The sequence below is a fragment of the Mesocricetus auratus genome, unplaced genomic scaffold (genome assembly GCF_017639785.1).
Source record: "Mesocricetus auratus isolate SY011 unplaced genomic scaffold, BCM_Maur_2.0 Super-Scaffold_100028, whole genome shotgun sequence".
Taxonomy (NCBI): Eukaryota; Metazoa; Chordata; class Mammalia; order Rodentia; family Cricetidae; genus Mesocricetus; species Mesocricetus auratus.
Genome location: NW_024429209.1, coordinates 10,069,348 through 10,097,299, shown reverse-complemented (window position 1 = coordinate 10,097,299; position 27,952 = coordinate 10,069,348). Strand labels below are relative to the sequence as shown.

The following is a 27,952-nucleotide window of genomic DNA, read 5'->3' as shown; positions in this document are numbered from 1 at the left end:
CGCTAACAGGGAACAGGTGGCAAGAAGTGTGACTGCCTGGGTAGAAGAAACGGTGGAGGGATGCTAAGCAAGATCCAAGAGTGGCCATGGCGAGGAAATGGGTCTGCCTACTGCAGAAAAGCAGACAATAGAGAATGTAGGAGTTGGAACGGAGGCTGTAGGACAGAGCACTTCCCTAACGAGTGGTACCCTGGGCCCCATCTGCAGCGCCACAAAAATGAATGTTATTTATTATAAGTGCCTCGTTAGCCTTCCGCTGCCAGACCTGGTGCAAAACCACTTTCATAATCATCTCTTTTTTGATAATGTGAAAACAGTGGCTTTCCCAGGCTGGTGCCTGTCCAGTCCCATAGCTGGGAAGGCAAAGATGGATCTTAGTTCTCTTTGGTGTTAAAGCCCACTTTATCCTGAACTTCTGCTTCCCAGCTGAGGCTGGATGGCGCCAGGCTGCATCCCCAGTAGCTGGATTTCTATGAGAGCTGCTTAGAACCAGGACTGTTGAGAAAGCCAGTTTCTGGTCTCTAGGGTAGAGGCTGGAAATGCCTGTCCACATTCCTGGGTGTTAAGTCTGGGGATGCAGGCTCCCGCCATCAGCCATCACATTCCCCAGAAAGAATCTCTATTCATAACAAACCCCAAAGGTCACCGTCTGGGAAGGAGCATTCTGTCTCCACCCCAGGGCAGGAAAAGAAGGGCACGGGCTTCATTAAGAGCACTTGGGTTCCCAGAGGTGTGACCTGCTCCTGACAGCTTGGAGTCCCCTTCCTCCCTCAGGTGCCCCCAACAGCTGGTATCTACACGGGACAAATGAGCCAAGAGAGGAGTGCATGCATTACCCCCGGAGGGAGCCCCAGGGCACTCAGCCTCATCACCTCCTAGCTGGGTTCCTTTCCCATGCCTCAGTGTCCACTCCAGACCACACCTCCTGCATACGGTTGTCACAGGGAACCCTGAGAACTTTCCATTCTGTGACTACTTATTGAAAGCCCAGCACCAGGGAGTAAATCAGACTCAGCTCCCCATCTTGGGATGGTTGTGATTTACTTTAGAAAATGTTGGCACTAAAGAAACAGAACAAATCTCGGAGAATGTCAACAGCTGTGAAATTGAAATGATGGACAAACAGCAAATGTTTTCTGTATGTTTGAATTTTTTTAGAAATAAAAAGAAAGAAAAGAGAAGGGGGAAAGGGACAGAGAAAACAGGGCAGTAGTAATCACAGTTATTACCTCTCCCAGGCAGGACTGCTGCCTCCAAGAGGGTACCATATAAATACCTGACACGATGCTTGGCACATAGTAGGGCTCAACTAGAACTGGATCCAAGCCCTGCCTCTGCTTTTCCTATTTTGCAGGACCTTGGGCCACCTGTCCTCGAACCTCAGACTGCCCATCACTGAGGTGAGGTATATGGTACACATACTGACTGACAATGTAGCAATCAGTTGTTTGCCTCAGTAGACACCAACGGATGAAACTGATTATCACCCTATGCACATAATGGAGAAACTGGGTGAAGAGGAAATGAAATGCTGGAAATAAAGTGTGGTGTGCCATGCCAAATTAGAGAAAGCCAGGGATAGTGAAGCAGTTCACAGGCTACAAAAGATAGAAGAGACAGCATGTTGACATTCGCTGCAAGAGAGCAGCAAGTGTGTTCCCAGACAGAGGACCATACTGCTGTGGGGAGGGGGGTATGTTTTTTTTACAGCAGCTGAGGGAGGAGTAGTTTAACATTATCATTGTAGGACTCCTGTGTAAACTGATATTGGAGGCACAGGAGAATTGTGGGTCATTAAGTTGTTAAATGGTAAACTTTATGAGTTGTTTTCTTGAGTCTTGCCATTGGGGTAAGGCACTGTCGGCCACTGGGGTTAGGCTCCAGGTGGCTGCTTAAGACACCATGGACCCAGCTCCAAATAGTTGCAGCCTGATTGTTAAAACACAGTAATTTTTATTTATTTTTTGACCTTTTATCTCTATATCATCCAGCCCGCCCTTGTGGCACCCCCCCCCCCATGCCATGACAGAGCAGCAAGATCAAGTCATTGACAAGTGGCAAAGGTCATCTTTCTTCTGGAGCTGCCTTGGAGCTGAGTAGGGGTGATGGGCCCCTAATTAGCATTGCCAATCTACCATAGGATCATAGGACAGTGTGATGGTTAATACTGAGTGACAACTTCACAGGATTTAAAATCACAAAAGAGAGATGCATCTGGGGATGTCTGGAAGGGATTGTCTAGGTTAATGGAAGTAAGAAGACACACCTAACTGTGGGCAGCACTGGTCTATGCGGTAGAGTGCTGGACCACATAAAAAGTGGAAAGCTGAGTGAACCCCAGCACTCATCTCTCTCTGCTTCCTGACGACGCATGCAACGTGTCTAGACATCAAAGGCTCCCATCCTCACGACTCCCATGAGCACCCTGATGGACAGCACCCTCACACTAAGCCAATCAACCTCTCCTTCCTTCGGCTGCTTTTGTTAGGTATTTTGGTCACTATAATTAGAAAAGTAACGAAGAGGAAGTGTGTACCAGGAGTGGGATGCTAAGTGTGATGAGGTCCCGTGGTTCACAGGACTGAGGAACAAGTTTTCAGGAGAAATGTAGAATTTGTAGCTTTGGGCTAGAAAAAGCTCTTGAATGCTACAAGCAGAGCTGAATGGGACGTTTTGGTGGGAGTTTGGAAGACCAGAATCCTGGGGAAATGCAAGTAGTAGAGACCTGACTTAAAAGGTTTCCAGGGTGTTGCCGTTTCCTTTCTATTGAGGTGACAAAAACCCAAAATCAACTTGGGGAAGAAAGGAGTTTATTTCAGCTCACATCTCCAGATCATAGTTCATCATTGAGGGAAGTCAGGATAGGAACTCAAGAAGGCAGGAACTTGAAGCAGAAACCACGGAGGACTGCTATTTTTCTGGCTGGCTTGTTGGCTCACACACAGACTCATGTTTAGCTAGTCTTGTTATACAGTGGGCAGGGCTCTCCCACTGCAATTAAGACAGTCCTTCACGGGCGTGTCCACAGACAAACCTGATGAAGACAACTACTCAGTTGAGACCCCACCCCTTTTTTTCAAATGATTTGGGTTGTATCAGTGCTCCAGTTAGAGTTTCTGTTGCTATGAAGAGACACCACAACCATAGCAACTCTCATAAAGGGAAACACTTAATTGGAGCTAGTTTACAGTTTCAGAGGTTTAGTCCATTGTCATCAAGGCAGGACATGGTGTTGTGCTGAGAGTTCTACACCTTGATCGCTGGGCAGCAGAAGGAGTTTGTCCCACTGAGTGTAGCTTGAGCATATATGAGGCCTCAAAGCCCATCCCCATGGTGACACACTTCCTCCAACAAGGCCACACCTCCTAATAATTGAACTCCTTACGGAAGCCAAACCCATGAATCCGTGGAAGTCATACCTATCCAAACCACCACAACACCACAATCAACTCGACAGTTAATGCTAACTGGACAAAGGGGTACTAGGACTCCACAAGGAACTGGATCATTTTTGTTACATTCTAGCAGAGAATCTGGCTGGATTCTGCCCACATCCTGAAAACTTCAGTGAGGCTGAATACAGGAGTTGTGGACTTAATTGTTCAGTAGAGGAAACTTCCAGACAGGAGAGCACTCGGGCTGTGCGTGAATACTGAGTAATGCTCTCAGCCAGGTCACAGGCAGAGGGAGAAAAAGATGCAGCAAAGGTTGGGTGACATGGCTCGGGGATGCCAGGAGGAGACCTCTAAGCCGATAACCAGAATCCAACCCCCAGGCCGCACATGGTGGAAGAACAGACCTGACTCTTACTGATTGTTCTCTGCCTTCTTAAATAAATGTGATAGGGAAATGGAGAGATGGCTCAGTTAAGAGCCTTTCCTGCTCCTCCAGAGGACCTGGGTTCAATTCTCAGCAACCACAACAAGCAGCTCATAACCACCTGAAACTCAAGGGGATGAGATTGGTGTCTCTTCTGGCTCCCATAGGTACTTAAAGTCACACATTAATAAATATTAAACTATAAGAAATCAAATGGAGCCCAAAGATAAGATAGGGTAGGAGCAAGCTTAAAATGCTACAGGCAGAGCAGGTTTGAAAACCACAGTCATAGCTGGGCGTTGGTGGTGCACGCCTTTAATCCCAGCACTCGGGAGGCAGATCTCTATGAATTTAAGACCAGCCTGCTCTACAGAGCGAGTTCCATGACAGGCTCCAACGCCACAGAGAAACCCTATCTCAAAAAACAAAACAACAGCAGCAGCAGCAACAACAAAAGAACCATTGAAGAGAAACCTGGTACTTGGGGCTAGAGATGGTTCAGCAGTTAAGAGAACTGGCTGCTCTTCTAGAGGACCTGGGTTCAATTCCTGGCACCCACATGGCAACTCACAACTGTAACTCTAGTTCCAGGATATCTGACACCTTTATACAGACATATATGCAAGCAAAACACCAATGCACATAAAATAAGAGTAAGAAAAATCATTAAAATATATAAAAAAAGAAATCTGGTCCTCTGCACTGTGCATTGGAAATGCAAGGCTTTTAAAATATTTTTAACTGTACAAGGGTTCAAAGACTCTGAATTTATACTTTAGGACAGTCAATGCTGGAATTTTTAAAGACTGTAGGGAGTTCTGACATTGGACAATATGGGTTTTGCATCATGAGTCAGTCATGAGCCTATGGGAAAGGTGCCTTGCGGGATGGTAGTTACAGCTTTAAGAATGATTCGTTAGGGTGGCCTTGTGATGGTTAATATTGATTTTCAGCTTCACAGGATCTGGAATCACTAAAGAGAGATGCTTCTGGGCTTATACGTAAGGGTTAGTTACCTAGGTTATGTTAATTAAAGTGAGAAGATCCACCCTAAATATGGGTGGCACCATTTCATGGACTGAGGTCCTGGACTGCCTTAGAAAAGCAAAAGCAGCCAAACGCTACAAGCCATCTGTCCCCTCTTCCTGACTATGGGTGCCAGGTGACCAGCCAACTCAAGGCCCTGGCTGTGAATCCCCGCCATGATGGACAGTGCTTCCAAATTGTGAGCCAAAATAAACGGATCCTTCCTTAAGGTGTCTTTGCCAGTTATTTTAGCACAGCAACCAGAAAATTAACCCAAACAGACAGTAATGTATAGAATTATCCAGAAGCATGCCAGAGAAGGGAGGGAATGGCTACTGTAAGAAGTGCAAGTCCAGACTGTGGGACCACCATTTGGAGATGGAGAGGCCCTCAGTGGTGACATCTCTGAGATGGTGCACCAGTCAGAATTCTCAAGAGGAATATGACCAATAGAATGAATCTATCTATATAAAAAGGAAGGCAATTAGTCTGGCTTACAGGCTGTGGTCCAGTTAGCGCAACCATGGCTGTCTCCCAAAGAAAGGTTTAAGAATCCAGTAGCTGTTCAGTTCACAACTCTGGGTGTCTCAGTTGGTCTTCAGTACATGCTGGAACTCTGAAGAAGTAGGGATCTAATGCCAAAAAACAAGAGCAAGAGCAGCAGACAAAATCTTCCTTCTCCCTTCTGCTGCTAGCAGAAGGCTTGGTCCAGATCTAAGATTGATATTCCACTAGGCAGTGGTGATGCACACCTTCAGTCCCAGTATTTGGAAGGGAGAGGCAGGCAGATCTCTGAGTTCGAGGCCAGCCTGGTCTACAAAGCTAGCCCCAAGAGAGCCAGAGTTACGTAGAGAAACCCTGTCTCAAAAAAACAAAAACAAACAACAACAGAAAGAGATGACATTCCTACCGCAAAAGATCTGAATTTAAGGTGGATTTTCCCACCTCAGGTGATTTAATTAAGGGAAAAAAGTCCTTCACAGGCATATCCAGCTACTAGGGTTTCAGTTAGTTCCAGAGGTAGTCAAGTTGACAACCAAGAATAGCCATGACTGATGGTAAAGGCTGATATCTCTGATGGCAACGACCTGAGATGGTATAATACCATAGAACTTAATACCATGTTGTCTGGAAGGTAACAATTATGTTGACTGGTTTTCCTGTCAACCTGACACTAGCTAGGGCCACCTGGGAAGAAGAAATCTAAATCAGGAAAATGGCTCCATATGCCTGGCCTCTGGGCAAGTCTGTAGGGCATTTCTTGATTGATGACTGACCCGCAAGGACCCAGACCATTGTGAATGGTGCCATCCCTGAGCTGGCAGTCCTGGGTGTGTAAGAAAGCAGGCTGAGCGAGCCATGCAGAGTAAGCCAGCAAGCAGCGTCTCTCCAGGGCTTCTGCCTCAGTTCCTGCCTCCAGGTTCCTGCTCTGAGCTCCTGCATGGCCTCCCTTGGTGATGGATTTATAAGCTATAAGATGAAATAAACCTCTTCCTCCCCAAGTTGTGTTAGGTCATGGTGTTTTGTCACAGCAACAGAAACCTAACCAAGACACCGATGACACCAGAAGGTTCCGTAAACAAGGGCTGAAAACATAAAAACATAAAGCAGGATGAAAAACAGCAAGAAAGGGGCCATGGGAACCAAGGGAGTCCAAGTCCATCTGGAGAGGTTGCCCGGGAATTATCCCAGCCAGGAATTATGGAAGAAGGAATTTGACTAGCCTTAGAGAAGGAAGGGACTAAAAGTACAGAGCAGAATAAGAAATCCTGCTAGGAGGACAATGGGGGCCAACTATGCCATGCCAGATGTTTTTTAAAAAATGACTTGCACATACAAACCGTGAGAGGAAGAACAGAGCAGTGGAACAGACTTGAAGGAGAACCCCTACCTCCCAGGGAAGAGAGCAGGAAGACACAATCCTGTGGTGCCATGGTGGGGTGCTTGGGGGGGCTTCATTTTTCCTAAAAGCCCCCCATGAAGCAGGAGAGAATCAAGACAGGAGACAGGCTTATATGGTCAGTGTGTACTCAGCTGGTGTGTACTCAGGGGTACCCTGGAGTTCCTCTGGAGTCTAAGACTGTTAAGCTGAGTTACAGGATATTTTTGGAAGGCAGAGACAATGTACAGGCCCTGTAGGCAAGCCTGAGGATGGGTGTGATGGATCTTGCTGTGATGGAGATTTTTTTCTCTAGCTATAACACAGAAGACATGAAGTAAAGGGTTGGGTTTCTCTTTACTCAGATAAAGTCGTTTTGACAGAAGAACAGGACATCTTGAAAAGATTTTTATGGTAGTTGAGAAAGGACCTGCCTGGTTGGACATGGGTAAGGGTGAGCCTGGATGGCATAGGATATCTTCCACCTGGATAATTCCAAATCAGAAGCTATGCATAGGTATTCATAGTGCTATTTATATGCTTAGCCCTTGGGTCCCTTTAAAAGGGGCTGCTTTAAAGGTCGCCTGAATAACTGTAGGTCTGAAGGATCACCAAGTGCCCAGATGAATCAGATCAGGATGAGAGCTGTGGTGAGGAGCTGGGAAAATGTTGTTTCCTGGTATTATTTTGATTGGAGATGATTTCCCGCTGATTGTCTCTGGCCAGATAGGTGGTCAAGAGTTAATCTTTCTCTCATTAAACTGTTAAGAACAGCAGAAATACTTCATGGGTTACATTTCTTTTTTGTTTGTTTGGTTTGGTTTTCTTTGAGACAGGGTTTCTCTGTGTAGCCCTGGATGTTCTGGAACTCACTCTGTAGACAAGACTGGCCTTGAACCCAGAGATTCACCTGCCTCTATTAAAGGTGAATCAATAGTTTCTCTTTAGGGACTTACTTTTCCTTCTCTTTGTGTGTTAGTATGGATCAAGGTCTTGAGGACCATATAATTGGGAGACATGTCTTCCTCTGACTGGTTCTCCACTTGGAAGGATTGTGGGCCTTGCTAGTTTTAGCTCTGAGGTCTCCATGATCTTTCTGACCAAGTCAACAAATTTTATGAGATCAAATCTTTTTTTTTCAGAGTTGTAGGGTCCTTTGAGAAGGTCTCATTGTCCCCTTCATCCTGGCAGACCTCAGAGGACAAGGAATACGATATTGACCATTTTGTTTTGGCCTCATTAGTTTGGGTCTTCAAGCTTAGGAGCTAAATACTCGGGCAGCTCCACCCACATTGAAGATGAAATAACAGACTTTAGTTTTAATTTTTTTGTGTGTGACATTTAGACAAAGCTTAGGAGAAAACATGTTTTGAAATGACTGATTTTGTTAAGACTTCAGTTTCTAAGTTGGACAGACTTAGCAAAAAAAAAGTAATAAAACAAAATCTTTGTTCTTGAATTCAGTTATTGTAAATGTTATCCGGAACAGATCTTAAGAGACTTCATTGTTTGGAACAGAAGACACAGTCCAGTTTTACCTCTCATCATCGTGGTATACCGCCTTTAAGCCTGGACTTTGGCAAACATTTCTGGTTTGAGTTTCATCATTGCCATTCCATTTTGAAACAAAAGCCTTGTTCTACTGATCTTATACACCCCCTCAAAAATTCACTTTTGTTTTAACTTTTCTTTTACAGTCTTCATGCTTGTATGTTTTTACAGACAGCTACATAGGGGTGTTCACCTCCAGATTGTTCCTTTGCTCTTGGTATCCACAGCCTCAGGAACTTTTCTTAAAAGAAGGAGCCCAGGCCCACTGTCCTGTGGTTTGTGTTCCTTTGTGTGGTCTCATTTTTCTTGAGTGGTCACACTTTTTATCCAGGAGGAAGAAGTTACAAGGGGGTGGGTTTTCAGGGGTCACCGTTGACGGTCCTTACAAGAGGAAGTGACATCTCACTTCCTTTCCCAGGAAATTGCCCCTGTAGTTTGTCCAAGTCAGGAAGCCGCACAGAAAGAAGTTGAAAGTCCTCAATTAAGTCGCAGTGCTGCCCCCAGAGTCGCAGAAAGAGGCAGCAGGGAGAGCAAAAGTTAAGCATGCATTGTATCTGCTGTTGGCAGACATTCGGTGTGGTTATAGGTAGCATGGGGGGGGGGGGATACAGGGAAGGGATCCACTCAGAGAACAGCTGGAAGAGAATACATCCTGGGGTGGGGGGAGTTGACGGGAGAGTAGGTGTGAAACCCATTATGGGTTCCACTGAGGTGCAACTTCAACTCAACAGGCATTACCAGTACGTGACAGGCATTCGGTTTATCTGCAAGGGACGTAAGTATCACTCTAAGCTAGAACATCCAACTAAGGATGGAGGGCCTCCAGACTGTGAAAATGAAACTCAGGTTGACTCTGGGGCTTCCTGGGCATGGGGCCAGAGTGTCCAGTTGGGTCAGGTGGATGGACATCAAAAGAGACTCACAGACAGAAACCAGCTGTGGATTGGTCATGAGAGACAAGAAGACTAACACCCTGGAGACGTGAAAGCTTGGTCGCCTGCATGTTTCTTGGATCAGGAAATCTGTCTAAGAGAGAAGTGTCAGGCTTGCAAATGGTGGCACTGCTCCCTTCTGCAAGTGAATGCCAGAGAGGAGTGAGGAGAGTAAGGAAGGAGAAAGCCCTCATGATGGTGCGTGAACCCACCCTGCAGCAGCTGCCGCAGAAGGAAGGAAAGTGGCCCTTGTCCTCACAGACTGGCCCACGGGGGCCTAAAGGAGCCCCCTGGCTTGTGGCCTCACAATTGGCAGAAGTCTTAAAGACATGGCAGGGTGCTACCCTAGCCAGAGTGCCTCAGCGGTCTCTGAACCAATCTTCCTGTCCTCCCAAGCTCCAACATAAGTGACCGTGAGAGTCAGCACAGAGAGTTTCTGTCCCTATAGGCCACAAACATGCTGTAAAAATGGTCCAGGGAAGGCAGGTGATGTGGAAGGTGACAGACTTTACCAGGACATGAAAGCAAGGGAGAATTTGCTGAAATACACTATAGAAGAGGGTAGACCAGGTCCCAGTGAGCGTACCACATGACCGAGAGGGGACAAAACTGGAGGGAGAGGTGACTTAATCTTATTGTGAGAAGCCCAGATCTGAGGGTTTCTAAGACAGGTCTCACTAAGACTTGGGGCTTGCTGATTGGTTATACATTGATCATGGGCCCTAGGGATCCTCCGGTCTCCACCCCCACACCCCACAGCATAGAGATTATGGGACTGTACCACCTGCCTTCTGAAATTCAGATGCAGAGGAGTAAACTAACAGCCTCAAGCGGAAGCAGCAAGTACTTCACCGACTGAGCTATGTCCCCAGCCCCTGGACCTGATTTCTAATGACCCATGGCTCCTTACTCAAATGGACAGTCTCAAGAAGACAACTCCCATTGTAAAATGTACTTCTCTCTCTCTCTCTCTCTCTCTCTCTCTCTCTCTCTCTCTCTCTCTCTCTCTCTCTCTCTCTCTCTCTCTCTCACACACATACACACCCCTGTGTGTGCATCTAGGCACACAGGAACACATACATGCATGCACATTTACAAAAAAGAAAACTTGTTAAGACTATTCGTGTGTGACTGTGTGAGCATAAGCACACATATATGTAGGTGCCCACGGCGGCCAGAGTTACAGGGGTCTGTGTGCCACCTGGCATGGGTCCTAAGAACTGAGCTCAGGTCTTTGGCAAGAACAGCAAGGACTCCTAACTGCCGCCCCTCTCTCCAACCCCAAATTAATTTACTTTCAAAGCTACTGGAGGTGGCCTCAGGTGCCTAACCACCAGGCTTAACAAACTGTTTCCAATGCTTGAAACCCACACGGTTTAAAAGGAAATTCAGCTTCTAACCTCCACGCATGTGCCATGCTGTCAGCCCCAATCACCACACAAAATAGATTAATTTAAATGTAATAAAAAATTTAAAAGGAACTCAGACTCTGGGTTTTATGTGCGACATCACAGGTCAGGTCCCAAATGGCTGTGGCCTAGATATTAAGTGTAATTTTGACTGTAGTTGTAGCCTTCTGTCTTTATGTTGAGCGCCTCCATGTGCTCTAAGTATTGGACACTTTGTTTGTCACTGAGCAGTGGGTGGCACTCATATCCCACCACCCTACCCTCCTGTCCTGCATCTCCAAGATTTGGTCTAGCCTGGTCTGCACACTCTGGGCGTGGTGGGTCTTCATCCTCACTGCCCACTCTGGCCGGCATGTCATGAAGCTGTTCTAAGCCTTGACTGTCCCATCTGGACAATGGGCACAGAGGGCTCTTTGCTATGCTCTGCAGAGATGTCACAGCTCCAAGGAAGCAAAGGGCATGCCTCTTGTGTGAACACATCTCACAGGCCCCCGCCCAGGTTCCCATCAAAGCTCATGCCTACTCTCGTTTTACGACCTTGGAAATATCTTTGAAGTAAGGATGCAGGACTTTTGAATGGCAGAGCAATGGCTCCAGACTCACAGAGGAACTGACATGTGAGCCTGTGTGTGACAGCTCAGCTCCGTGCCACGGATGTGGGGAGAACTTAATCACTTTACTATGGTTTTGAGCGGTTTCCATGTTAACCAAGACGTGGGAAAGTAAACAGATGGCTGTGAGTCGACAGACCTCAGACCAATGTCTCTGAAACACAAAGGAATGTCCAACCTGCTTCTGGGGCTTCTTGCTCAATGGCGATTGGTACCAAGTGGGAAGCAGAGAGGCACTGGTGTATCTGAAGTTCATCCTCCAGTCCAGTCCTCCTGGCTGTGCAACTCTGGGCAAGTATATCACCCTCTCTGAGCCTCCTTAACAGTTACGTGTGGCAGTGGGATTAGAGGCTCTATTGCTAAGAACCTGGAAGCTCTGATAGTCACAGACTCTTCATAGCAGCAGTGGCCCAGGACAGAGGGTGTGGCTTCCCTAAGGGCTCCGGGTCAGGGCCCTTGCTCTGTGTGGAATCTAGATTCTGTTGCCCAGAACAGCCTCTCCTGGTGCCTGGAATTCCACCAGGAATGACTCATGCCTCTGGGAAGCCACTGGCCTCTGTCCACTGAGCAATAACAATAATAGTCTCCTGTGGTGGCTTCTCTGCCCAGAGCTTTCACACTGTGGTCCCAGCACTGCTGAGAGGAGGCAGGTAGGAAAGGGCAGCCAGCATCAGATCAGGAAGCCACATACTCAAAGCTGCAGAGCAAGTACAGCCCAGACTAGAGCCTGGACTCTGCTGGCTTCTTGGCCAGTATCTCCCCTCCACACACACAGTGCTTTTTAAAAAGCTATATAGAACAGATAACCCATAGAAGCTACCCAAATGTCCAATGGCCAATGAATGGACAACCAAATGTGGTATGTCCATACAATGGAATATTATTCTGTCTTGAAAAGCAAGGAAATTCTGACCAATGCTACAACATTCTGCTAAGTGAAATAAATCAGCCACACAGAAACAAACACTGGATGATTCCAGTTAAACAAAGAATTTAAAATAACCCAATTCAGAAACATTGAAAGTGAAATTGCCAGGCCCTGGGTGAGGGCAGGGGCACAGTTATTATTTGACGGATACAAAGTTTCAATCTTGTAGGAGGAAGAGTTCTGTGGGTGGGTGGACACCAAGTACTTAATGCCACCGAACTGTACTTTTGAAAGTTAAGGTGGGATGGGACACATTTCAGGGTGCAGCACATTCTCACTGTGGGTGAGGACCAGGCTTCAACTCCTAACACACAGAAAAACCGAAAAGTTAGGGCAGTAAAGTTACACTCTGTACACACACACACACACACACACACACACACACACACACACACACACACACACACACACGCATGTGTAGAGGTCAGAAGTTGACATCAGGTGTCTCCACTTCTCATTTTTTGATGCAGGGGCTCTCACTGAATCTGCAGCTGCCTGCCTCTGTTTCTGCTCCCCTGGTGCTAGTGTTTCTGACTGGTGCCACCAGACCTGGCTTTTCTCAGAGGTCCTGGGGATCTGAACTAAGGTCCTCGTGTTTGTGCAGCAATCACTTCACCCACTGAGCATCTCCCAGCACCAAGATTGAAAGGTTTAAAATGGTGTTCCCAAGAGTAAGGTGGTAAGCCTTAGAATTCCAAAGAACATGCACCATCAGCGGGTAAGGGCTCTGGCCATGCAAGCATGAGGACCTGGTTCTATCCATAGAACATGACAGCACACATCTAAAACCGTAGCATTAGAAGCCAGGGAGATGCAGACCCCAAGGGCTCACTGTCCAGCTAGCATAGCCAAAATGCTGAACTTCGTGTTCAATGAGAAACCCTGACTCACAAATTAAGATGGAGTGTGACAGAGAAAGACACCTGATGCTGAACTCCTGCTCCTACCTGGGCATATGTGCCCACACACTACACAGCACAGCACAATAACACACACACATACACACACACACACACACACACACAGAGAGAGAGAGAGGCAGAGACAGAGAAAAGAGAGACAGAGATGGACAGACAGAATACCTTAGTTTATCATGATTTATATCTGTTAGGACAAGCTAGGCCATGCTGCTGTAACAAACATCCCCCCTCAAATCTGAGTTTAGCATCAGACAAGTATCCCTGCACCATACTGCCCTCACATCATACTGTATCTACTTCTTCCTTTCTACCCTACGACTCCCTGTCTGCACCCCAAGCCCAGGATAAATCCACTGGCCCTGAAGCTCACTCATTCAGCTAGACTGGAAGGCCAGCAAGCCCCCAGGGTCCCCCATTAACTAGCTGGTTAACTTTTCTCAACACAGTGGCTCACCTGGGAAGCAGGGACAATCCCTCTGAGACAAGAAGTCAACGTGGATGGGAGCAGTTAGCATGAGGGCCTGTAGTCTGACTGTCCGTGTTTGAAGTTCAGTGCAGACTCTGGCACCCAGGTAGCAATGGCAGAAGCTTCATCTCCTGCCAGCAGGGCCCTTGGCTTGCCGAAGCCAGGAAGAAAGCCTTGCTCCAGCCAGCCTTGCGTCAGGGCTGGGGAATGGGTGGGATGGAGCCAGAGGCTGCAGGCAGTTGTCTCACGCCAGCCTGGAATACTTCCTCCCCAGGAATCTGTTTTCAATCAGTTGGTCTTTTTCCCCCTCTCTCAGTCCGACCCTGCCAAGGAACAAGCATGCAAACCAGTGTCAGCTCCCGCCTGGCTAACAGGAATCCCTTGGAATTTCTGCTTTTTAACATGGGACCCTGCCACCCACCACGGGCGTTCTTAGTCTCCACACCTGTGTACCTGTCCCCCACCATGCTAGCCTGTCTCCTTTGTCCAGGCCCATTCAACCCATGCCCAAGGCTAGGCCTTGGACCCTCTCCTGCTGCAGTCTCTCCCATCTTCCCTCTGCCAACACAACCCCCCAGTCTCATCTTGTGGGGGCCAGGGCTCCAGTCCCACCTTCTCCCGCTGTCTTTTGAGGACGGGACACTGGCACCCACCTCTCTGAATGATCTCAGATGATCATGTGTTGCTAAAGCACTTCCATGGCCACCGTACCAATGAGAGAAGTTGGTAGACCTCCCCCTTTGACAGATGAGGAGCCAGAGGCAGTGAGTGGCAGGTGTGGGGGTGGGGTGGGCAGGTCCGGCTCCCACTCACTCCCTCTGCCCCTCCCTGTTGAGCTGAGCACACAGGGGCTGCTCCCTCAGGAGAGGAAGGGCAGAGGGGTGGAAATCGGCAACTCTCTGAACTTGTTTTCTCTTCTAGACACACACTGAGTCTGGACCCACAGTGGGTCTGCATCTTGACCCCCACCCTGTGCTGGGAAACCCAAGCCTTTGTGGCAGACATATCAAAGTGAGTCCAGGCTCTCTGTTGCTAAAGCAATGCCGCTTTGCTCCCCCAAGTATGTCTTGACCTTACTTGTGGGTCTCCTTGCTCAACGGTGTGCTAGAAGAAACCTTGTGCTAACCCTGAGGGAGCCCAGGCCTCAACCTTTTGTGTTCTCCTCCTGGCCTTGACAGATGCACACCTCTCTTTCTGGGGTTACCCTGCAAGCTTCCTCCTCAGCCATTGGGAGTCCATATCCCATGCCGGATGTTGCCCCCCCCCATTCCTCCAGCAGCTCCTAGTGGACAGGACAGCCCTCCTCCCCGTATATGTGCATATAGCCCACATTTGATCTTGAAGCTCCACCCATCCCAATCTGATGCCTGACCCCTAGGGCTGTGCCCACAGAGCATCTGTCTGGCTCCTCCCCCTAGCACCTCATGGCCATTGATGGGGAGTGAGGAATTGAAGGTGGGCTGTTGGTCTTTCTCTGTTAGCCATTATGACCTGCTGGGGAAAGGCCAGCCTTCCAGGTTCAAGTGTCTGGTTTCACATCGATAATATTTAAATCACAAAGCCCCTCCCCTTCCCCTCTGGTTCCTTGTTTCTTACTAATTTCCCAGGTGCTGGAGAATCAATCCCAGAGTGTTGCAAGGTTCAAGTGCACTCTCAGGAGGCACACACCAGCCCAGTCTCTCCTTGGTTTATATTGCCCATCATTTCCTGGAAATGCTCTCACCTAAAATACCCAGCATTAAGCTCACTTTCTTCACTTTTAAAGGTCTTCTGAGTAGCCATTATACAGCCAGTACCACCATTCACTCACAGAATTCTTTCATATCTGTAGTGTAACAGGGCTCAGAGTGTGGATCTGTGTAGAGCACTTGCCTGGCGTGCACGAGGCAAGCTGTTCAATCTCTATCGCTGCAAAAACAAACAACCTCACCACCACCGTGTGTGTGTGTGTGTGTGTGTGTGTGTGTGTGTGTGTGTGTGTCATATAGACACCTCGGGTTTTGTAATGATAGGTACAAATTTCACAGTAATAGCACATCTAAATTAGGACCAGCCACAATTCCAGGGCTCGTGGCCAGTGGCTGTTACGTGAGTGAGGACTGATTGAGAAGCTATGGAGGTATTTCCATGTCTGTTACTGCACAAACATTCTTGACTCTGACAGATATTGTCAGATTGTCATTTGTAGGCAGTAGAGCCAGTCGCAATCCCACAGACAGTGCCCAAGCTAATCTCCCTTGGCCAGTCCCACCCTGGGTAGCTTTGCCTGCTGATTAAACAGTGCCAGCTGGGGCAGAGCGGCGTTAAAACACGGTTTTCTTCCTAGGCGCTAGAAGCATCTCTTTCGGTGTTAGAAGGCGTTGCTCTGGCTGTGGACTGTCAGCTTGCCAGGGAGATGGGTGCCTTTCACTTCCTTGCTCCTCTCTCCTTGGAGTCTGGGATGGAGCTGGGGTTGAAGGCTTGGTCCTTCACAATCAGTGAATTCTGCTGGCCAGCATGCTGAATGCTGGGCATTATCTCTGAGGGCATGCCACCCCCTGCTGGCCAAAATATGTTTCAGGTCTCTGACCAGGGCAGCTCGGAACCCAGGGGTGGTGTCTGGATTCCAGGTGAGCACTTCTTCCATCTGGGCTCACCACCTGCCCATCTGTCAAGTGGAAATAGCCAGGATTCCCACTCACAGGTTTGTGGGATGAGTGTTTAGGTAGGTGGTGGGTCCTGAACGCACTCAGAGGATGTGATGGACAGCCAGTGCCGGCCACAGGATGACTGACATTGCTGGCATCGCATCCGAGCTGGCAGTGACCTGATGGCTGAACTTCCGTGGCCCATCGCTCTCCAGCCAGTGTTGAGACCCCAGTTTCGTCTTCTGTGGAACGGCCTCCTCACTGTCAAGCAACGGGCTCAGGCAAACTGGATGCAGAAACCTTCACACCTGTGTAACCCTTCCTAGTGCCCAAGCCAGCAGGGGCCCGCCCTCTCCCCCACACCAGGCGAAGCACACCACATCCATTCAGTGGCCACCAAACTCTCCCTCCGCAATGGACACCTGGCAGTACCTTCCACAGACACGCTTCACAAGGACACTCAGTGAAGCCCAATGCCATGGTTTTGCTGGGTGAGGGACGTGTGTGGACATGCATATTCTGATCCCCACCTGTAGGGAGAGATCTTAGTTACCTGAGCTGCTGACCACGCCCGCTTTGGGCGTGGCTACGGGTGCATAGGGACCTGAAGGGAGAGCATGCTTCTCCCCTGCACAGTCCTTTATTCCCCATGTCCGTATGCACCTGTAGCCACGCCCAAAGTGGGCGTGGTCATCAGCACAAGTTACTAAGATCTCTCCCTTCACCCACCACTGGGCCTGATTCTCTTTGATGTTCAGCTCTTGCCTAAGTGACAATTACATTCAAATCATAGACAACTGCAACCAAAATGTCTTCCTTCTGCAGATTTAATAAACCCTGCAACCATGTGAATGCGTTGGTGAGGTCCTCCGAAGGCTGTGGAAGCAGATGTGTAAGGGGGTGGAGAACTTAAGGGGTCCAGAATCCTCGTTAGTCACCTCCAAGTCCAGCCCCCAGCACACTTCTGACTCTTGCTGGTGGTGTCTTCCTCAACTCTTTCCAACTAAAAAAACCTTTCAGGGAGGGGGGGTGGAGGTTGATAGTATCATCTTCCATCCTAGATTATTTCTGTAATATGGTGATAAAGCACCAGGGAGTTGGTGCAGATATTATATTCTTGTAAAGTACCTGCATGTGAAAATACTCATCGAATGGACTATTGTTATTAGAATTTTTATCTGTCTCTACCTCCCCAGCTTGGAAGAAGCTAGAGCTCTGCTCTCTTTGCCCACTAGAGGGCACCAGACATCCCCAACACGGCCTGCCCGTGCTCTGCACTGGCTAGCATGCCATCAGCTGCAGGATCCTTGTATCTTCCTTCCTGTGTTTCCTCTGCGATGCAATACCCATAACAACACTGCACTGGGCTATACTCAAGATGGAAGGACCTCATTCCCCACCCTACTGTGTTCTAGTTCTTCAACACTAAGCCTACAGCTGGGAGCAGCACCGAGTGCGGAAGAAGCACTTCAGAAGTCTCCAGCCCTACCCTGCTGGGGAGGTTTGCAAGGGAGGCCCTGGCCACCAGACTCAACCTGAAGAAGCAAGTTGAGACATGGTTCCTTTGATGCAGGCACAAGAAGGAACCCAGCCCAGACTCCTGTCCTACCATTCAAGGCATTTCATCACCACTGCCTGAAGCAAGGATGGAGAAACCGGCAGATGGAGAAGCCAGCATCTCTATGATGTCAGGAGGAGACAGATGGAGAAGCCAGCATCTCTATGATGTCAGGAGGAGGCCTTCATTTTTGGTCAGCTGCTTTTACTGGGGCCAGCTCAGGGCCAGGAGGGAGCCCTCCCTGGACACTGACATCCCTGGAATCCTGGTAGATCCGGAAGCCTGGAGGAGGTGTTCAGTCTCTACCTGGAAATCTGGGTACCAAGGTGGAGATGACATGTCACGAAATGAACCAGTCTCTATGGATTCTTGAATCTATGGAAAAGGCTTGTTTCAGAGGATGCAGGGCCACATGTGACTCCCTAATCTGCAGGTGTTAGTTTACAGTTTTCTGTTTTCTGTTTCTGAAAGGGCTCATGTGTCTAGGCTGGCCCCAGTCTCAATGGCCTGATTTGAGACTTTGTTTCGTTTTGTTTCTAGATTTGGATTTGGAGTTTCTACCTCCCAGGTGCTAGGCTAAGCAGTCATTGTTGAGATTTTTTTTTACGAGACAGGGTTTCTCTTTATTGTTTTGGAGGCTGTAGTTGTATGGGAAATTTTTTCCTACATGAGGTATTTTTTTCATTCAATGTTTATTTTGGTTTGTGTCCTAAGTATTTGGGTTTGGGTATTTTGTTTTGTTCTCTTGCGCTTTGAGGCATTTTCATGCACCACACTGCCCTAGAGTTAGCTTTTTGTTGTAATTGTTTACTAATGCTTTTCAACTTGCTTGTTAGGGACCTGTTGGGTTCTCATTCCTGTCAATGGCAAATTGATAATAAAAATTATTAGCCAGGCATGATAGTGCACCCAGCGCTCGGGAGGCAGACACGGGCAGATCTCTGTGAGTTTGAGGCCAACCTGGTCTACAAAGGGAGTTCCAGGACAACCAGGGCTGTTACGCAGAGAAACCCTGTCTCAATAACAACAACAAAAAAAGAAAAAGAAAAAAATATTTGTCGAAACTGAAGAAAATAGGTTTAAAAATTCTGAAAGAAAAGAAAAGCTACTATTTACTGGGGGCGGAGGACTGTCATAATTACTCCTTTAAGTCAAACTGTGATGACTTTTCCTGCCAACCCTAAATATGACCAATTCATCGGTTAGAATGTGAGGCACCACTGGGGCAAAGAGGTGAGGGCATTTCCAGAGGGGATTAACAGAGGGGGACAGACACACCCTGAATGTGGGTAGCAGCATCTCACAGTTGGGGAGCCCCAGTCAGTGGGAACACAAGCATTTCTCCCTTCCGTGCTCCAGGATGAACTGCTCAGCCCTGATGGCTCCTCCCCACCACAATGGACCCAACGGTCTAAAGCCACGGTCCCAGATGCCTCTCTCCTCTCTCACACAGCTCCTGCCAGTCATTGTGTCACCCCATGGAAACTCTAATGTTTGCTCCACTAATGGTGTCAGAGGTCACAGTCCGTGACTGCACGAGACTATGAACTTTGGCAAGGCATGATGGTGTTCCTCAGAGCTGACTTTTGAGACACAGTGAGCTTCCTCACATGGACCTAGAGATTGCCAACTAACTAGCCAGCGAACCCCAGGGATTCACCTGTCTCTGGCTCCCCAGCGCTGGGTTACAACTGCCCAGCTATGCCTGACTGTCTACATGGGTACCAGGAGTTGAACTCAAGTCCTGATGCAGGCATGGTCTCGTCAGTCCCTGTAACAAGCCGCTTTAACCATGACTAAGTGGATATTAGATAAATATATTTTCATCCTACTTCTGTTCCCACCTCATAGGTATCTTCCATATAACTACCCAGTCATTTATAATTATTAGAGGTAGGAGCACTGGGGCTTTTCAGTGTCTCAAAGCAGATAACTGTCGCCGTGGGAAGATCACTTTAAGGTTTATTCAGTAACTGTCTCCATCATCTTTTTCCATAGAAATTTTCTTCCTTTGGGATAAGCTAGTAGTTCCAAATTAGGAAAGAGAACCCAGGATTTGCCCCCTGGACATGAAGCAGGTGGAACTTGGCCATCAAGAAATGTCAATCAAAACCGCAATGAGCTACCTACCATGGAGATGGCAATAGCCAAGACAGACAATAACAGGAGTTGGCAAAGGTATGGGGAAAGCTGAGTTCTCCTGCACTAGAACAGGGTGGCAGAAGTGGGCAGTTCCCTTGGAAACCTGCTGGCAGCCCCTCTATGTATCAGAGTTCTGCCCTAACCCAGAGTTCTCGGTGCTGAGCAGAGAAATGAAACATGTCAGGACCGCCACATCAGGACAAAAGGCAAATAAACTGTCACCCATTCAAAACACAGTCTGTGTTTTCTTCTGTCTCTTGGTCATAGAGCCACTGATTAGACCACAAGGTCAGGATGCCCACAGCCTAGGAGGCCCTTATGACTGGACTGAGCTATACAAGGTGCCCACTCGAGATAAACAGAAATAAAGGATCATTGTCACTGAACAAAACCTAGATAAGCCCTCTATCCTCTCGTACTGCTGGTGAGTTTTAAAACCCCTAATTCTGGAGGTCTCACCCCGCGCATGTAGTGTTAGGCTCACTACCTGCCCTGCAGATAACACCTCTGAGCAGCTGGTTATGAAGCCCCCTGGTCACTTTGCAGATTAGAACTCTGAGTGTGTGCGTATGATAACAGTCACCTAGAGTATTTTAGAAAGTCACTTTTGCTAAAAACGCTGACTCTCTGCCCGTGCCTACAAGTACTGAGGGGACAAAAGGCTTAGCATCCGCCTTCAAACCATGCCTGTCCCCTTTGCTGGTTCAGCCTTTGTGCCAGGCCACTAGTCCTCCATGTACACACACTGATCATTTGGGAAATGCTTTTTCCCAAGACTGTAATGCAGACTGACCTCTGGAATTCCCTGCTGGAGCAGAGGTGTGTGTCTTTACAATGCCCTTGTACTCTCTGGGCTACTCAAACATGGGAGTCCTTCAGCCTTATCACGATTCAAGGACATTCACATAAAAAGAGGATGCCAGAAGCAACTGCTCTGAGCTGATTTGACTGGACTATTAACACGTACAAGACCAAGGTGTTTACCCACAAAATGAAGAATCTCTTTTAATACCACGTCCATGGGCTGGGGAGATAGTTCAGTCAGTAAAATGCCTGCTGTGTAAGCATGAGGACCTGAGTTCAAGCCCAGAACCCAAGTAAAAAAGCCAGAGGTGGTGGTATGCACCTGTCATCCGGGTGATGGGGAGGCAGAGACAGGAGGATCCCTGGAAGTGACCAGCCAGCCTAGTGCAATGACAAGCTCAAGGTTCAGTACGAGTACAAGTTCTGTCTCCAAAAATGAGATGGAGAGTGACTGAGGGAAATATCTCACATCAACACACATTCCTGTACACACATATGCACATATGCTCCTGTGTACATGCATACACACTCCTGTACACGTAACATATGTGATGGGGGAGGTCCTTCTGTATGATATGAACATATGTTTCTCTTATTGACTGATGAATAAAGCTGTTTCAGTCAATGAACAGGCAGGATATAGGCAAGCAGAAAGTATAGGCAGGGCTATCAGACTTGGAAAATGCTGGAAAAAGAAACGCAGAGAGTCGCCAGAGAGATGTCACATAGGAGTAACATGCTATGGTGATACATAGTTTAATAGAAATGGGTTGATAATTAAGGGAGAACTAGCAAATAAAAAGCCTGAGCCATTTGCCAAACAATTTATAATTAATATAAGCCTCTGTGTGTTTATTTGGGACTAAACGGCTGTGGGACTAGGCAGGACAGAAACTCTGTGTACACACATATGCACATACGCTCCTATGTACACACACAAATACAAACATACAAAACTGTGCCCAAGACTATTAGAAAATGACCATGCCTAGCCAACTTTCTTCTGTTGCCTCTGCACAGCAAACAGCCTGGTCACCTCTGCTCAGTGCTGCCCCCACTGGCTGGGGCTGATGTGGCAAGAGTCCCTGCAGATTTCTGCAGCTGGTGTGACTCCAGAGTGTTTACACCTACCTTTGATCTGCCTTTTGTGATTGTGACCCTGTCTCCGGTACCTTCTTTTTGAAGTCTTATCTGAGAGTTTCCTAGTAGTTCAAAGCCTATGCAATTCTTGGTTGGGAAAAATCCAGCACACTGGCAGTATTCCTTAACCAAGTATTTACATTTGGCATTGTCCCTTTGAGAAGCTTAATTAAAATGTTTGGGGATATGGAAATCAACTTGCTAAAGGTGTAAATTGGAGGATAATTTAAAAAGCCCTAGGCTAAGGGAGAGTCTGAGCCCTCCTGCGGCTGGAAAGACTAGATTCATCCTTAAGGTGTCCTGTGTCTTCTTTCCACAGACCCAGGTGAACCCACACCCGTTCTACAACACGCTGAAGTCTCAATAAAGGGGTTATGACTGTCTTCTTCATTGTAGGTGGCTTGTCTCCTGTTGCTCCTGTGCCATCAGCTCCTATTGTCTAGAACCCAATGTCTACATGAAAATGTTCTTCATGATATCATTCGTCAGAGCCATCATCTGAGAAAAAGACACATTAAATGTGGTTGGCCCACACAACAGAGTATCATTCAGCAATGACAAGGATGGAGTAGCAATTCACACTACGGTGCAGGTGGACCTTGACTATGCTGATATGACATGTCCAGCATTGGCAAATCCATAGACACAGAAAGTAAGTTAGCAGTCACTGGGTGGGAGGGGCTCTTCTGGGGGGCTAGGGATGCCTCCTGATGGGGACAAGATTCCTTTAGGGGATGACAAAATTCAATGTACACTGAACTGAACATTTCAAGTGTATGAGTCATATGATGTGTTGTAGAGAGAAGCCTTTTTCTTGTCTACCGCTTTGGTTTTTTCCCCACCAGTCGCCTGGGCTCTGCCACATTGTAGTCCCCAAATAACACACAAGATGCTGTATTAATTATGAAGCTGTTGACCTTGCTTGCTTCTTACTGGCTAGCTCTGACTTAAGTATCCCGTAATTGTTAATCTAAGTATTTCTCTTACGGGAGAAAAGTTCCGGACATCTTACTTCTCTGGTGGGCTACATCGTGACTCCCTGTGTTTCTCCTACCCAGAGTTCTCCTGGACTCCTAGTCCCACCTATCTTGCTTCCCTATTGGCCAACAGTGTTTTATTGACATATACACAGGACTTCCCCATCAATGTGTTACAATTTTATATATATAATATATATTGCATATGTGTATGTGTGCTCATGTGAGTGGAAGTGCCCATGTCTGTGTCCACACACGGGGAGGACAGAAGTTGGTGTCAGCTTTCTTCCTCAATTGCTCTCCACTTTGTTCACTGAGGCAGGGTCTCTTGCTGAATGCAAAGCCCACCGATTCCAGCTAGTATAGCTACCCAGCTAGCCCTGGGTAATCCTTGTCTCCAAGTGCTAGGATTACAGCTGGACCACCACACCTTCTTGACTGTTTTATATGGATGCTAAGGACGCTGGAGATCCCGTGCTTACACAGAAAGCATCTCACCCATTAAGCCAACCCCAGCCCCAGTAACATTCTTTCAAAAAGAGACTAGAGTCCTTGGGTGACAGTGAAAATATGCAGCATGACTTCCAGAACATGGACTTATATTAGGCAGTAAGGAACTCGCTCATCCTCTTTTGTCTTTCAGGGTGTTTCTATCAGGCTATTTCCCCTCATTGTGCAAATACGAACACTTAAGAGCCACTGAGGAACAGGCCCAAGATCACTTCAGTGGCAGAGCTGTGATTTGAACCCAAGTCCACGCTCAGTTTGAAGCACTGTTATCGTCTCCTGGGAGAGCATTGGCAGCTGGTAACCATGTCAGCTGAGAGCTGGGTGTGCAACAAGAAAGGAAACATGAGTTCTCTGAGCTGGGTGGGACTCCTTTCTCCCATGTTCGTTATCTGGTACAGGAAGCCAGAAAATGTGGTCAAGGCTCTTTATCTGCTGCTCAAGCCTGCTCCCAAAATGTCCCTGTTTGGGGCCCCTGGAGGAGAAACCCGGGCAAGAACTGCCCCAGTGATCCCCAGACTAGTTGTAAACAGAACCAACTCAGTCCCTCCAAGGCAGTACTCAACCCTGTCTGCCACATAGCCCCCAGGACTTCTCACCATTATAGTACAGAAATACCACACTTGCATAAAGGTATGCAGGCAAAAATGTCCATTGCTTGCTTATAGCAGTGAAAAATGGAAAGAACTTCAGTGTCCAACACTAGGAGGCTGGTTATATGCCAGAGAAGGCACAACTCAGAAGAAGTCTGCAAGAAAGCCAGGTACAGTGACTCGGTCCTATAATCCCAGCACTTGGAGAGTAGGGCAATAGGATGGCTGTTGGTTCAAGGACAGACTGAACTACAGGGCAAGACCCTATTCCAAGAACATAAACAATAAACAAAAAAGAAATCTGGGGCTGACCAGAAAGAAAGCTCAGCAGGTAAAAGTGCTTGTCACACAGTGTGATGACCTGAGTTCAATCTCAGGTGCCCACAGTGGAAAGCAATAACCAGCTCCCCAAAGTTGTCATTGACCTCCACATGTATATATGCACACACATACACATGCACACACACCACACACATACACATGCCACACACATATACCACATATAGATACACACATCACACACATACAGACACAGAACACACCACACACACACATAGAGACACAGACACACCACACACACACACCCAAACACACACACACCCCACATACACATACAGACACACACACATCACACACAGTACACACACCACATGCACATACACACACACCACATGCACATACACACACATCACATGCACATACACACCACACACACAAACACATATGAGCACACATACACACACACAACACAGGGAAGGAAGGAAGGGAGGGGGAAGGAGGAAGGAAGGAAAGAAAGGAAGGAAGGATGGAAGGAAGGAAGGCTGCAAGAAGAAAAGGTTTACCACTGTCTGCAGGAAATATTCATAATGCATGAAGGGAGAGGGCAGACAGACCCCTGTCCACCGCTGCCCTGAACCCAGGTTATCAATCCATTTGTGTGACAGTTTTTCTAATCCCCAAGAGCCTCAGGCTTTGTTCTCACTGTTTTACCTGCTGTTCCCCGTCCTAGAATCCATGCCTGCCCCTTCTAGTCTTCCCTCCAGCCTGGCTAACCCTGCTCCATCCTCAGGTCTCTTCCCTGGGAACCTCTCTCAGGCCCCCTGGGGCTAGCCTCCTCTGTCCTCTGTCACACTCTATACTGCTGTCAACTTCCACTGAATACCAGATGGGGACATACTGTCCTGCTGGCTATTGTCTTCTTTGTGTTTGGGTCTATTCATCCACCAGTGACTTCTGGGTAACCAAATAAGGGGGACCTGAAGAGCTTCAAGAGAACCTCACACAGGGCTTGGCCTGGGTAGCACAGGACAGCAGCTGATAGGTTACTTCAGTACTGTGAACTCTCTCTTGGGTCTGTGGGAAATGTACTACAGAGCACCTACAGATAGATGAGAGAGAGAGAGAGAGAGAGAGAGAGAGAGAGAGAGAGAGAGAGAGAGAGAGAGAGAGAGAGATGCCAAGCCCTTTTTTGTTGAGACACAGGTTCTCCCTCCCTCCCTCCCCGGTAGCCCATTGTGAAGGTTCTGTGAAGTCTGGGTGGAGGCTGCTTGGTGAACAGTGCAGGAACAGTAGCTATGAATGGCTGTTACTATAACAACATTGAGAACTGGGGACCCAGCTTCCTGGTGGCCTGGGAGGGTAGGAACTGGATGGGGTAAAGACAAAGGCTAACTACCCCCCCCTTGGCCCCAGGCTGGGGTGACTAGATCTGCTAGACCCTGCTCTGAGATCCCTGTCAGTAGGCAATGCCGGGACCCACACCGGGCTGGGAAGAACAGAGCCTCTGTGGGACCAGAACCAGGTGGCTGCTTATCTCACCTTCCCAGGCCAAGCTTGGGGTGCATGGACCAGGCAACAGGGAACTGCCAGATGGGCCCTTTCCCTTTGCAAGTGGCCTGCTAAGGATTTGACTGAGGGAAATCGGACGCTCAAGGTGTCACATACTTAGGGACATTCAGCTGCCGGGTGCCCTCTGCTCTTCTGGTCCCCTCATAGCCTACTTGGTGCTAAGGGAAGTGCTTCATGACATCTATCTGTGCAAGCAACCATTATCCAGTCCCAAAGAGAAAGGCAATTCTGACACATGTCACAGCACGGAGGAATCTTGAAGACACTGTGTCAGTCAAAACACATCACACACACACAAAATAACTGGACTATTTGTGCAAGGTGTGTGGAGCTATCAAGTTCATAGACGGAAGGCTGAGTGCTGGCTGCCAGGGGCTTGAGGAAGGGAGGTGGGAGCTACTCCTCAGTGGGTCCAAATGAAGCTTCTGGAGACTGGTTCTGTGACAATGCGTTGACTCAGCAAGGCTGAGCTGTCCTCCAAACATTAGGGTGGCAGTTTTGTTATAGGAGTTTTACCACAACTAAATATTTCACTGTGAATTGTTTCTCTAATACCACCTAGTCTTGCCTGGTGTGTGTTAAAGTTTCCTTGTTAGTCACATGTGTAACTGTAACTGTTGAGACTTGTGGTGAATGGACCTCTACTCGAGATTGGATCAGTGGTGTTAGTTCCGCCCCCACAGCCTGCAACTCCCTAATTCCAGCCACGGGGTATGGTGACTAAAGACACAGACTCTGAAATCAAAGTCTGTGTACTCTGTAAGCTAGGCAGGTTACTTAACCCCTCTGAGCTTCTGTCTCCTCGTGTACAAGCTTATGACTCTGCCTACTTCTAGGATTGCCATAAAGCTGAAGACCACATGGCACCTGGCATGTGAGTCGGTATCAGTCTCCCCAAGGTCGCTGACGTCTCCTTAAATGGCAGAGATAGATAGATAGACAGACAGACAGACAGACAGACAGACAGCAGGGATGAGGAAGATTCTAGACTTTGGAAAACAAGATATTGGAGAAGTCTTTGCAGGATGCCAGGCCACCCTGGGCAAGGACAAAACACCTGAGCCCTGCACCTCAGAGTTCTCACGAGGTGGGAGTAGAATTAACTACATCTGCAGCCCTACAGGTGCTCAGGAGTCAAAGGAGGGCTGTAGCCAGCAATCAGTTTGACAGAAGAACTGCAGTCAGGGCTTTCGCCATGACAGTAACAGCACAGGGCTGAAGGAGCACTCCAACCCCCAAGTCTTAGGCTCGTGGGAGAGGATTCCTGCTCTGCTGGGAGGTTCAAGGAAATACCATTCCCCTCCTTTTTTGGCCTTGATCTCACTAGATAGGTCCCAAAATCCTTTCCATGTTTGGTAACACAGGCAGCAAGAGTTTACACCATTCTAATAATAAAACATATTGAGCATGCTAAAGTTGCATAGTAACAATAAACATTAAGTTTATATGAGATCATCTTTTCATTCAAGTAGGCAATTGTGTAAATTAAAATGTACATCAATGTTTACCTTAATGTAAAGCATCTCTATAATAATTTCATCACTGTATCCTAGTTGCATACTTTTAGAATAAGCTACTATTGTATATCAATTTTAAGGTGTCATTTTTCCCATTAAAAAGTGAGATAATTTAATCTTTTCTCTAGCAGTTGATCAAAACTTCTTTATTGTTGGCTCCTGGGAAAGTGTCAGCATCTCCACCCGTTATTGGGAAACTAAATCTCTTTCACAGCAAAGCTTCGAGGCCAGCCAGACATGGTTGTGAACCCATTAATCCCAGGTACTTGGGGAGCTGAAGCAGGAGGACCATCATCAGAGCCCGAAGACCTTGTCAACATAGCAGGTCCCTGCTTCAAAATGCAGAACAACCCGAATACAATGGTTGTCACACTAGATTTTGCAGTGCTGCCAACACAAAACCAAAAGCTGTGAGCTTTCGAGCTGGGTTTCCTTGATCTTTAATCTTCAGGATTCTTTGAGCTGACACCGCCTATTAGCCAGCCCAGTGTCAGCATCTTCTCGTGTGACATATTTTGACTGTAGCTATTGTCAGAGTCAGCAATACTCCACAATAACTTCTCCGTAGCCACATCTCTAAAAATGTCACACATACACCCTGACACCCAAGGCGAGCCGAGCAGCCGGAAACAGCAGAGGGAAGTTGAAGGGTCAGAGGCGGCGTTCTCTGTCAGTTACTGTTAAAAATGTAGGATTGT

General features: G+C 47.7%; 1 protein-coding gene across 1 annotated transcript in view; it reads right to left on the bottom strand.

Annotated features, from left to right (window-relative positions):
• Ccn5 (cellular communication network factor 5) overlaps nt 1-27,952 on the bottom strand; it is a 74,904-nt gene that overhangs the window by 20,636 nt on the left and 26,316 nt on the right. The window contains exon 2 of the mRNA XM_040732913.1: nt 13,530-13,864. The gene's annotated coding sequence lies outside the window, so the exon portion shown is untranslated. The remainder of the gene's footprint in view (nt 1-13,529; nt 13,865-27,952) is intronic.